General features: G+C 42.9%; 1 long non-coding RNA gene across 1 annotated transcript; it reads left to right on the top strand.

Annotated features, from left to right (window-relative positions):
* Nucleotides 1-1,178: 1,178 nt before the first annotated feature.
* LOC118400727 (uncharacterized) lies at nucleotides 1,179-11,480 on the top strand. The gene is made up of 3 exons (XR_004829080.2): nucleotides 1,179-1,341; nucleotides 9,503-9,598; nucleotides 9,873-11,480. It is a non-coding gene; the product is annotated as an uncharacterized LOC118400727 (long non-coding RNA).
* The last annotated feature ends 1,848 nt before the right edge of the window (nucleotides 11,481-13,328 follow it).

The raw sequence follows: 13,328 nt of genomic DNA, 5'->3' as shown, positions 1-13,328 counted from the left end.
ATAAGAGGAGATTACCTTGCCTCAACGGTCACGTAGAATTTTACTGCGGTCATGACTGCCGGTGTGGCGGTAATACAGTCACCGCAACCGCTCTAACCATGTCACATATGTGCAGATATGTGCATCACGTCATTGCTCTTTCTCTCTCTGCTGTGTCTACTGAGCTGTTGGGGCCCCCTGCAACCTCATTGGATAAAGCTGGGCAGGCCTCTAACTAGTTGTCACTCAAATGGGAGGGGCTGGAGCTCATTGGCTTGAATTGCTAGGGGGGTGGCCCACGTGGGGGGAAATGTAGGGAAAAGGGCGCGGCACAACTTCAAGAAAACAGTTGCTTTCAAACTAGGGATTTTGTGGCTAATTGAGTTAAAACAGTAATTCTACATGTATGAACTACACATTGACACATCCCAGCCCAAAGCAGAGGTGTTAAACATACTTAGTCGCCAAAGTACCGGAGCATGTCATTAATACCCATACAAATGTAGACCTCACAATACATACTCACACAGTACAGTATGTTAAGTGCATTACGTTTATGCACAGCATATTAATCTGCTCAACATCCACACGCTCACATCCATCCACACCTATTTTCAGTGGACAAGTGGATAAATGTATTTTAAAGACCCATTTGGAAGGAAAGTGACCAGAAAGAAACACAGAGGAAACAGTCACAGTACGGTGTTTCAGCTTGTCTGATAGCTCCCTAGATGCACTCTAGATCAAAGAGTCTCCCGGGCCCCGTATAAAGTCTCTGTTGTGATAAGAGTTCAGCATGACTGTGTTCCAGCGCCTCACACAGACCCATTACTCTATCAATACTGACATCAAAGTCTCACCCGGGTTGTCACTTAACTTCTCTCGGACGAAGAAAACGGCTTTCAAGTTTCGGAGCACTGTGTTTCGTATGATAATGACGCCAGAGAATGACTCGGTGTGAGTCAAGGGTAGTAGCCCACATTAGACGGGAGTAAACACACACATTCCTTACGCGTCAAAGCACGACATGTCATTTGGTTAGGGACGTTATCAGAATGTACAGATAGAACCGTTCAGACTGATGCAGATGGACAGAATGAGAGACACACCGGTTATAAAAAATAAATAAAAACTGCTAACAAATACTTCACTCTGCCGTTCACAATCCATATTCCAAAGCACTTCCCACAGACCTGGTGCTCTAAGATCCCCGTTGGATTTTATGACACAGCATGAGCAAAATGAGAGTTGAGTTCATAACACTGATTTGTTTTGTTTGGGACTGTTAGGGCTACACAGCGCTTCACCTGGCCTCTATACACGGACACCAGCACGTCATCCAGCTCCTGATCAACATCTACAGTAAGTGATTACACCGACCTGACTCGCTTACTCTACTTTTGTTCTAATCATAATGCAGCACGTCTATCTGATATCTTTGCCGTAATCAGACCCTCAACACACACCAGAAACGCGTTCCTACAACTGTTTGCCTACGACTACTGTTCTTGCACATGTGTTACATTGTAGCTGCTGTAAAGTGTTTAAAATGCGTATTGCACACAGGATATGACATATGGGTTCAGGCTCGGACACTGCGAGAGAAGGCTGGATATGCAGATCATGCATTCGAGGCTTGTCTGAAAGCCAATCTAAAGAATAGCGCATCCCAAATGACCTTGGTTAGAGCTGAAACAGAGCACCAAACTCCTCCATCAGATGACAAGGCTAGACGCTGCCGAGCCATCTCTCAAAAGATAGCAAAAGGAGAGGCGGATAAGTACATATGGGCTCTAATGTGTCTAACCAAGCTATGAAGCCCAGTGGAGCAATTCATGATCAAGTTGTGCATCTCAAATGGTACCCTATTCCCTATATAGTGCACTAATTTTGAACAGAGCCATATGAGCCCTTCCTCTAGGCCCTGCTCAAAAGTAGTGCACTATATAGGGAATAGGGTGGCATTTGGGACTCAAATCTGCAGGATCCCTGTGGTGGTGTGCCAGGTCAGAGGCCTTGGTTGTGGAACCCTCCTGCCAGTATAGACAGCCATATGCTTAGAGTCAGCCTGTACCATTCACCCAGACACACAGGCCCTCAGCGTCGCTGTCTTCAGACACTCTCTCTGTACACAAAAGCATGTTTCCATATGGCCAATGAGAATAATGAGTCTGGTCTCTGTCTGCCAAGGACCCCCCTCTACAAATCCCTTTTTTGTGTGTCTTTCAGAGTCAATGAGATTGAGGTGAGGTAGGGAGGGAGGCAGTGAGTGAGGATGGGCATTTGGCCTGTCAGTCAAGTGCTCCTGTTGCTGTGTGACAGTTTAGCTCAGGGATAGGCTACCCTGGTCCTGGAGTGCCGCGGGCACTTCATGTTTTTGATTGAACTAACCTGGAAGACCAGGTAAGCTGTGTCTTGTTTTGCACGCTTTGTACAAAATAATAAAATGCAAGACGACAGGATCTTTCTAAACATAGCTGTTTATTAGTTAGCTATAACTGGCATGTTCATGTGTCTCCGGGCATGATCAACTGGAAAAAATGACCTCATGACCTGGGTGGTCTTAACCAATCATATCACAGTATAAGACGACGGTAGAATGCAACCAATACATGCTCTGTAGTTTGAACTCAAGGTAAGTAACCATTTATTCTGCATACTGCACCAACTGCATCAACATAACAGACTCTGAAACAATGACTCAACATACTGTTACTGAAATAAAGATTTCTCAGCAACTCAGATTTTCACTGTAGCAATGACATCAAAACATTTCAAATGAATTCAATACCAAAGCATTTCAAGTTAACTTTTTAAAAACAAGCTTATCGTCTGGAACTCTGTTAGGGCAGCGATCCGCCTACACCCTTTGACATTTCACAGGTTAGGACAGCTCTGGGCTTGACCACTCTTCCTGACCTTGTGTGATATGAAGCTGAGCATGCTTCTGTGTCAGTCAACAGTTCTTGTGGTGTTGCAGGTAAGTATCGTGTATGTTGTGCTGTGTGTGTGTGTTTAGTCCGCCGCGTTCTCTTTCAGGGAAACAGTTAATCTCGTCAGTGTGTTGTTCTTTTGTGTTCAGTCGGTGACGAAAATTGTGCCGGTACACCGCTCCTTCTGCGGTGCGGACGTGATATGAATGTTGTGTCAGCTGGCTGGATGACGACTGCTGGCCTCCAGAGGCCATGCTCCTGGATTCTAACTGACTCTCCGTCGTTCAGTGGTGGCAGTGGTCGAGCTGACCTGTCGTAGGATCGCTTTTGGTGGTGTTGTTTCTGTGCACGTTTTGCATGGACCTCCTTGTAGCTGATGATTTCAGACTGCAGCTGCTGTTTGGTGCTGGGAAGGGTTGAGCGAACTCTGCTGCTCATCAATAGCTGGGCTGGTGATTTGAAGTTGTCAGCTGGAGTGATTCGGCATTCAAGGAGACAGAAGTAGGGGGTCCATCTTGTCTGCATTTGCTTTGTCCATGCAATCTGCATCGATTTTTCAGCAAGGCCATTACTTTGAGGGTAATGTGGGCTTGTGGCGATGTGTGTGAATGATTTATCTAAATATTCTGCAAACGAAAATACACAATGGACAAAAAAAAACATTTCAGGTACTCCTCATCTCTCAGCCACAGAATGCCAGGGTATATCTGGTGTTCTTTCTGGAATAAGAGCAAGCGTATATTGTGGTAGAAAGGGCAATAGAGGATAAAATGAGTTTCATTCTCTATTTCATCGAGGTCACAATAGTTACATAGGCTTTTCTCTTCCATTTCACCACAATACTGACCTGTTTCAATACGAAGAGGCAATATCCCTGATCTTACCTGTGCACGTAGCGATCTCTTGCTTTTAGGTAGGTTATACATAACATATCTCTCACACACAAATTCACCCTTAATCAAACAAAAGGTCCTCAATTTGGGTTTATGATTAATCTCCTCCACCCATTCTTTTTTATATTGCATCAACTGTTTTTTAATCATATCTATGTCTCCCTTAATTTGGTTTTCGTACAGATGTTCACAGTCAGACTGTTGAAAAAGGTCAGACATTTCAATTGCCCAGGCTCCACCTATGGATAGATCCCATTGAAAAACTTGACTAGCTATTCTGGCAGTTGGCATGTCCAACAGTCTATTCCAAATTCTCACCATACATGCCTTCCATCTCACCTCACAGGGTTCCCAGCCCATGTCCCCAGTTATTGCAGGTATAGGTGCAAACGTGTGGACACCTAAAAAGTAACGTACTGGTTACTACATTATTCCACATGTGTTATTTCATAGGTTTGATGTCTTCATTATTATTTTACATTGTATAAAATAGTAAAAATAAAGAACAACCAATGAGAATAGGTGTTCTAAAACTTTTGACCAGTAGTGTATGTAAATAGCATCTGCTTCTGTATATAGGTGTACTTGACTTAATAGATTACTATAGGGGGAGGATGCATCTCTACCCCATGTGGACTGTTCAGGTGGCAAATTGCATGGAAACACAACAAAACACTATTCTGGCTCCCTATGTTCAAAGCACAAACCAATAATTCCTTCTATGGCTTTATTGATAATTTCAATTTGATTTGCATTCATCATACCAAACTTTACACATATTCCCATTCCCGCAGAGCCTCTGGGGGCTTTCACATGAGTTTTGATGTTGAGTCCATGCCATTACATACCCTTCAATATCAATAGTTTCTTGCAAATGCTTTTCAATTATTGAGATATTGTCTGGGTTTAAGTATTTTCGTATCGTTATTCGTAATTTATTGTTCAAGGTAGTCCATCCGTTAACATTTCAATGCAGATTTGAAATCGAATCTCGTAGGGGATGGGAAGCCCCTCAGTATGTAGTAGGTCTGTCCACCCCATGTCCTTGTCCACATTGTCTCTCTGGATGATCTCGTTTCATGACCCATCCGCTTCCCAAGACGAAATAGTCCTTTCCTCCTGTTATTTCCCTCAGCAGCTTCTTGAAGTTCAGGCGATCGGTGTGGGACTGATCGAAGGAAGACTTTGTCATAATCAGGATGGCCTCGCAGCCACTTTTTCCTTCACGGACCGTCACGCAACCTTCACAACCCCGGGACCTTTACCTCTGTCCCTCATCCTCTCAACTGCAATCACTTCTGCTTCGCAGCCTAAGGCCTACCGACGTCAACTGGTTCACTTTGGAGATTTAGGTCCTCGTTTTCATCAGCTGGAAGTCCAGCAAACATGATATAACTTTGTTGTTTTGGCAGCACCTATTGTCCCAGATGCTAGGAATTATACACGGGACTCCAGACGTCCAACTTCAAGAGCTATGTGGTCTTGTAGCTGCTTGTTATTATTCTCCAGTTGAGTCAGCAAAAGTGTATGATTATCAACTTTACTTTTCATTCCTTTTTCAATACTAAGCTTCATTTTGTCCATCTCCTTTTTTATTTTTGTACCTAGACTCCTTATCTCCGTCATGAGATTAGCCATGCTATTGGCACTTTCTTTGATAAATTCGGCTCCATGCTATTGGCACTTTCTTTGATAAATTCGGCTCCATGCTATTGGCACTTTCTTTCTTTGATAAATTCGGCTCCATGCTTTTCTCACCACTGCGTAGATTTCTACCAGAGTCCATATCTTTTAAGCTTTTCTGTTATTGCCTTTCAAGGTAGATAGCCAGCTAAATGTATAGCTAGGCTCGCCAGATTACTCTCCAAACATTCCCCGACATGACTGTCAATTGACTGTCTGTCACCCTCACGCGATTCAGACTTGCCTCCATGTACGGGCCGGTCTCTTTAAAAAGTTTTGAAAGAGTTTGGTTCCATAAAGAAGCAGCAGCGTTTTTAACTTATGTTTGGGGCAAATCCAATATAACACATTACTGAGTACCACTCTCCATATTTTCAAGCATAGTGGTGGCTATGCTTGTAATCATTAAGGACTGGGGAGTTTTTCAGGATAAAAAAAATAAACGGAATGGAGTTAAGTACAGGCAAAATACTAGAGGAGGTTCAGTCTGCTCTCCACCAGACACTGGAAGATGAATTCACCTTTCAGCAGGACAATAACCTAAAACACAAGGCCAAATCTACACTGGAGTTGCTTACCAAGAAGAAAGTGAACGTTCCTGAGTGGCCGAGTTAGTTTTTTCTGCTTGAAAATCTAAGACCTGAAAATGGTCATCCTACAATGATCAACAACTAATTTGACAGAGTTGAAGAACTCTCTGCCAAAGGGGATTCTAACATACACTACATTACCAAAAGTATGTGGACACCTGCTAGTTGAACATCTCATTCCAAAATCATGGGCATTAATATGGAGTTGGTCACACCTTTGCTGCTATAACAGCCTCCACTCTTCTGTGAAAGCTATCCACCAGATGATGTAACATTTCTGCAACAAGAGCATTCGTGAGGTCGGGCACTGATGTAGGGCGGTTCGGCCTGGCTCACAGTCGGCATTCCAATTCATCCCAAAGGTGTTCGATGGGATTGAGGTTAGAGCTCTGTGCAGGCCAGTCAAGTTCTTCCACACTCTTCCCGACACAGCATTTCTGTACGGACCTCGCTTTGTGTACGGGGGCATTGTCAAGCTGAAACAGGAAAGGGCCTTCCCCAAACTGTTGCCACAAAGTTGGAAGCACAGAATTGTCTAGAATGTAATTGTATGCTGTAGTGTTAAGATTTCCCTTCACTGGAACTTAGGGGTCTAGCCAGAACCATGAAAAACAGCCCCAGACCACTATACCTCCTCCATCAAACTTTACAGTTGTCACTATGCATTGGGGCAGGTAGTGTTTTCCTGTCATCCGTCAAATCCAGATTGGTCCGTCTGACTGCCAGATCACTCCAGAGAACGCGTTTCCATTACTCCAGAGTCCAATGGTGGCAAGCTTTACACCACTCCAGCCAACTCTTGGCATTGCACATGGTTATCTTAGGCTTGTGTGCGTCTGAAGCTCCCGATGAACAGTTCTTGTGCTGACATTGCTTCCAGAGCCAGTTTGGAACTCAGTAGTGAGAGTTGAAACCGAGGACAGGCGATTTTTACACGCTTCAGCCCTCGCCAATCGCATTTGTTGAGCTTGTGTGGCCTACCACTTCGCGTCTGAGACGTTGTTGCTCCTAGACATTTCCACTTCACAATTACAGCACTTTCAGTTGACCAGGGCAGGTTAGCAGGGCAGACATTTGACAAACTAAGTTGTTGGAAAGGTGGCATCCTATGACGGTGCCATGTTGAAAATCAATGAGCTCTTCAGTAAGGTCATTCTACTGCCAGTGTTTGTCAATGTAGACTGCATGACTGTGTGCTTTGTTTTATACACCTGTCAGCAACGGGTGTGGCTGAAATAGCTGAATCCACTCATTTGAAGGGGTATCGACATACAAAAAGTATGTATAGTGTATATTGACTCAGGGTTGAATACTTATCTAATCAAGATATGTTAGCGTTTTATTTGTCATAATTGTTTTTACAAATGTTAGTATTTTGAGTAGGTCTTTGACAAACAAAAAAAAATTAAATCCATTTTAAACGCACTTTGTAACACAACAAAAATGTGGAAAAAGACCAGGGGTGTGAATACTTTCTGAAGGCACTGTAGAGAGATAGGTGAGTCTCTGCAGACAGACACGCAGCAGTAGTTGTCTAACTCTTGTTTACCAGAGCTGCAAGGGAGTGTCAGTAGGAGGAAACTGTCGGTAATGAACAGAGTCAGTTACACATCCATTACTGTCTCTGTGTGAGCGAGAAAACAACCTCTGTGGGCCCTCTACCTCATTTAAACTGCTTTATAATTGCTTGGTCTACACAGATATGTACATCTACAGTATCATGTACATTTGTGGGGGGAAATAAGTACTCTGACTGAATTTACAGTTTTTTTTACCCAACTATTGTAAATGTATCATATTCACAGTCCAATCAACAAATAACAGCAATTTGCATCAATTACACAGACAGGATGATCTTCATAATACTCATGTTTATATTATATTATCCAATAGATTGACTTTTTGGCATTCCTTTCTGAAACTATACCAATGGACATATTGTTTACCCTTGGCCTGTTTTTATCTACAGTGCCCTAGGACTGTATGTATTAAGCATCTCGGAGTAAGAGAGCTGATTTAGGATCGGTTTTGCCTTTTAGATCACAATTAATAAGTTTACTAGGACAGGGGGGACTTGCCCCTCATCTGCATATGGTCACGAGAGGTTTAAATGCTGTTTTGCATCAAGCAGCCCCAAAATGGCAATCAAAGCAGACACAGCACACCCTTATTCATTCAGATTGGATTGGCAGGGCTGGCAGATGGTAACTGTGCGTCTGCAGCGAGAGGGAGAGAACCTGAATACAGAATGAGACGTTTTAAAATCGGTGGATCCTGTGTCATTCATTCTGAAGAGGTATTACAGGCTGTTGATTTGCCTTCAGAAAGAATAGAGGAGCTGCTGACCTTTCTCTCAGTCACTCTCTCTCTGCCCGCCCTCCTCTCAAAAGCACAATTCCCTCTCCTCCACTGCATGTTATCTCAGATAATTACCTGCCGCCTTTCTCCAGAGTCCCTGGGGGCCTCTCTCTCCCTCCCTCTCACTCAGCCGCTCCATTGTGGAAGGGAATGGAGGAGGAAAAGAGGAAAGTAAAAAGAAGAGTGGAGGGGGAGTTTTCAGCCCATCTTCCTGCTAGCCAACAAGCTATTTCTTAATGAGGCTCCCAGGTATTGGTGGTGGAGGCTCCCCTCCCAGCTGAGAGCCTCTGTACACAAGAGTGTAACAGCGATGAGCATTGTGGGAAAACACGGGGCCAATAGCCAGAGACCGCACCAACTCCCGCCCATCACACTGTTGAGATGAGTTTTAATGACACCCCACAGGTACTTCTTTAAAAAAACGTCAGATACAGGAGCTGAGGAGCAAGTCGCTCCCGTGTCCTTCACTCCTGTTCACTCACTGACAGTTTGAGATACGACTCAAAACCATTAGTGCTGCTGGCCTACAGTATGAGCCAGCTGAACTGCCTCTAGCCTTGTTTCTAGGCTACTGTGTGTGTGTGTGAGTGAGGGATTTAGGGAATACACTATCATATTATTTGCTATTTTGCATGTTATGAATGGATTTATATGTAAATAAATGAATTATTGGGACCATATCAAATGATCTCCTGACTTTGCAAGTCAGATATGTTCAAAATCTAGTGTCTTGCACAGTGAGCTCAAAACGTATTGGGGCAGTGACACGTTTGTGTTGTTTTGGCTCTGTATTCCAACACTTTGGATTTGAAATTCTACAATATCTATGAGGTTAAAGTGCACACTGTCAGCTTTAATTTGAGATGTTCATCCACATCGGGGGAAAATACCCTCAAATTAAAGCTGACAGTCTGCACTTTAACCTCATAGTCATTGTATCATTTCAAAGTGTTGGAGTACAGACCCAAAACAACTGCAAACAATTGTCACTGTCCCAATACTTTTGGGCCTCACTGTATGTCTAAGTATCGATATACAGAAAATATCTTCTTCCCCATTTGATCAGATGCCAGAACTAACATCAGGGACTACCATGGCAAGCTTGCAGCCCATTACTGGAGTGGCAATGCTGATGTGTTCAACAAACCAGGCTCGCAGTCATGTAAGTGCTTTTACTGTGTGGCCTTCCTGTGGTTTCCTCTTGTAGCTAAAGGGAACACCACATCCACCACAACAGTTAGTCAATCCATGTAGTAGGCATAGTAGGTGGTGTTGTTTCAGCCGTCTCATCCACTAATGGTGTAGTTTGGTATAGTTTGAGTAGAGCTGTTGTAATTAATGGGTTGCAAGTGTCCTTTCATGTGTCCTCTCGCTTTCTGTAGACCATGGCATGCCGATACTGATGAAACATGCCTTTTTGGTCCTCCCCCTCTCAGGTGGGAAATGGTCATCAAAAGGAGGAAGAAAGGCCCAGCGCTACACCAACCTACCCTCTCTGCTCCTCTCTCGCTCGCGGAGCCAGGGGAACCTCAACAACCTGGAGTTTGGGACTGCGCCTCAGACCCCACGGCCCCCCCGCTCCCCATCTAGTATAGACTTCCACAGCTTCCAATCCCCACAGCTCTATGGAGATCATTTCTGATTAAAGATAGATAATAATTGTTTTATTTTGCATCCCAAATGGCACCCTATTCCCTATATAGTGCATATATATATATATACACACACACACACACACACACACACAAAAGTAGTGAACCATGTAGGGAATAGGGTGCCATTTGGGACGTAATCTTATTTTTCTATTACGATCATGGCTATATCATGGCTATAAAGTATGATTGGTCACTTCAGAGAAGCACAAAAGGATTTGATTGATTGAAAGTTAAAGAAAGTTGTTCAACTGTCTGGTACAGGTCTCTCTCCTTACTATGGAATTTAGCATGTACACTGAACATACATTTGAACGCAACATGTAAAGTGTTGGTCCCATTTTTTTAATGAGCTGAAATGAAAGATCCCAGAAGTATTCCATACGCACAAAAATAATATTTCTCTCAAATTGTGTGCACAAATGTGTTGACATCCCTGTTAGTGAGCATTTCTCCTTTGCCAAGATAATTCACAATTGGCCCAGCGTTGTCCAGGTTTGGTCGGGGTAGGCTGTCATTGTAAATAAGAATTTGTTCTTAACTGACTTGCCTAGTTAAATAATAGTTAACATTATAATAAATTACACAGGTACGCCTTGTGCTGGAGACAATAAAAGGCCACTCTAAAATGCAGATTTTTATCACACAACACAATGCCACAGGTGTCTCAAGTTTTGAGGGAGCGTGCAATTGGCGTGCTGACTGCAGGAATGTGCACCAGAACTGTTGCCAGAGAATATAATGTTCAGTTCTCTACCATAATGATGTTTTAGAGAATTTAACAGTACATCCAACCGGCCTCACAACCGGAGTCCACGTGAATGGCGTCGTGTGGGTGAGCGGTTTGTGCCCTATGGTGGCGGTCGTTGCCCTATGGTGGCGGTCGTTGCCCTATGGTGGCGGTCGTTGCCCTATGGTGGCGGTCGTTGCCCTATGGTGGCGGTCGTGTTATGGTACGTACGGGCAGGCATAAGCTACAGAGAACGAACACAATTGCATTTTATTTACGTCAACTTGAATGCACAAAAATACCGTGACGAGATCCTGATGCCCATTGGAGGCCTGTATCTGTGACCAACAGATGCATATCTGAATTCCCAGTCATGTGAAATCTATAGATTAGGGCCCAATGAATTTATTTCAATTGACTGATTTCCTCATATGAATTGTAACTCAGTAATATCAATGAAATTGTTGCATGTTGCATGTTCAGTATAGCTAGCTACTCCCGCTTTTACCTTTGTTGATATATATTTTCAGAAGTGTATTACATTTATGAACGCTCTCCTTGCATTCATGATTGGATTCCACTGGGCACCAACTCGTTGAATCAACATTGTTTCAATGCAACGTTGGATTTGAAAAAGTAATCAGCTGCGGTTTTGAGAATGAAATTGGGACCACAGGATTATGTCATCATGGTAACTACATTTCAACATGGACAAACCTTGAATAAAATATGTTGAATGTCTACCATTCAAACAACGTCAGTTCTTCAATGTTATATCCACTCTCAGACAACAAAAAAACAATCGGCTGGGCAGCACCTGTTACTGGAGAATGTATCTATCTACAGCTATGGTCTCCCATCCAACTGTTTTCTCATGTAGTTCTATGGCTACTTAAGCAGCCCATATGATAGTGCAGCACTTGTAGACTAGCACAGGAAAGCAGCGTCACAGATGAAAGGAGAAACTCGTGATCAAACCTGCGTTAGTAAGTAGACTATCGTTGGTAAGAGCGCATGCGGCTCGCGTTGCTCGCTCTGACTGTCAAACAAACGTTGTGATTTTTAGAATTTTTTTCATGAAAGTAATGCAATGTAATATAACGGATATAATAAACTGGGTGGTTGAGACCTGAATGCTGATCGTCTGAAATCTGCGGTGTACCACGGATATGAAAAAAAAAAAAAATACGGTGGTAACCAGTATCCAGGCCAGAACAGCCCTTAGCTGTGGTATATTGGCGGTACACCACACCTCCTCGGGCCTTATTGCTTAAATAAAACGCATTACTTTCCAGACAAAGTCATATTGTAAAGTAACATGTTACTTCTGTTAAATGTAACAGGTAATACGTAATATTTTACTTTTTCAAGTAACTAATCCCAACACTGATCCCAAATGACTTGCATAATAATAAAGTCACTGATCTTAATGCAATTGACAAAAATACCCCTTATTTTAGCATAGGTATAAGTACTGTAATTACGTGCTTGTATTTAAAAAAATAACAATACATGTGACTTATAAATAAAGGTCTTTAGGTAATATTGGTATATTAGGACTTGGATATGTGGGGTTATAAGGTATTTCCGATGCATTTTTACAAATTGAATGGGATCCTATGGGAAAATGGCATAACATGATTTTCCTATAAAGTATCTAAATATGTGGGATATGTCTTGGGATATCAAAAAACAGTGTAGGTAACTGCTAAAATAGTTACACGTCAAAATGGGGGATAGCCTCCTTTAAAGGAGAACTACACTTCCAGATTTGGCCCATGACTGGAGGCAAACAAGAGTTGTCTGGGGGTGTGGTTTGATGTGGGTGTTTCTTGGGTGTGTCTTTGCCATTCAATCACAACAAACAAGTGCAGTAGTGAGTATGGCGAGGCAAACTAAGTTATCTTTGCTATGGAGAGAACAAAGTTTTAAGTTGAGGACTTCTCCCTTCCTGACTGACCATCTCAAGATGGTCAGCTAATTCAGTTCTTTGTGGAGGCTAAAGCGTGCGACCTTGTGTTTAGCCAAGCTGACGGCAGCTAGCTAGCAAAGCATGGTGATAGCTGCAGCTGACTGGCCTATCTAGCTGATATTTCTCTGCCAAATCAGTTATGGCAAGATAGCAAGAGCCAGTGTCTGGAATGTGTTTCAAATTAAACTTGTTCTACAACACCTTGCTACGTAAGTAGCTTGCAACTTAGTTTCAACGTTTCATTATGACATGTAAATACATGTTACTGTGGGAATGATATCAACTACTACTAAGTTGAATGTCGTGGTATTCAGTCAGCTCAGCTGTCCTACAGCAAAATACTCTATAACTGGCTAGTTTTGTCTCATCTCTCCTTGTGTCTGCTGTTAGATCACCTTACAGGTGTAGGCTACATATGGACATTGCACAAACATCGCCCAGCTTGAGTGTAGATACAACAACAAAAATGGATGGATGTGTGTGTGTTAAGTTTTCTGCTGTAAATGTCAGTATGCCTACATTGTACTTTACAAATCAA

Source organism: Oncorhynchus keta, chromosome 22 (assembly GCF_023373465.1).
Source record: "Oncorhynchus keta strain PuntledgeMale-10-30-2019 chromosome 22, Oket_V2, whole genome shotgun sequence".
NCBI lineage: Eukaryota > Metazoa > Chordata > Actinopteri > Salmoniformes > Salmonidae > Oncorhynchus > Oncorhynchus keta.
The sequence above is the reverse complement of the archived record's forward strand: the minus strand, read 5'-3'. Positions and strand labels throughout refer to the sequence as shown.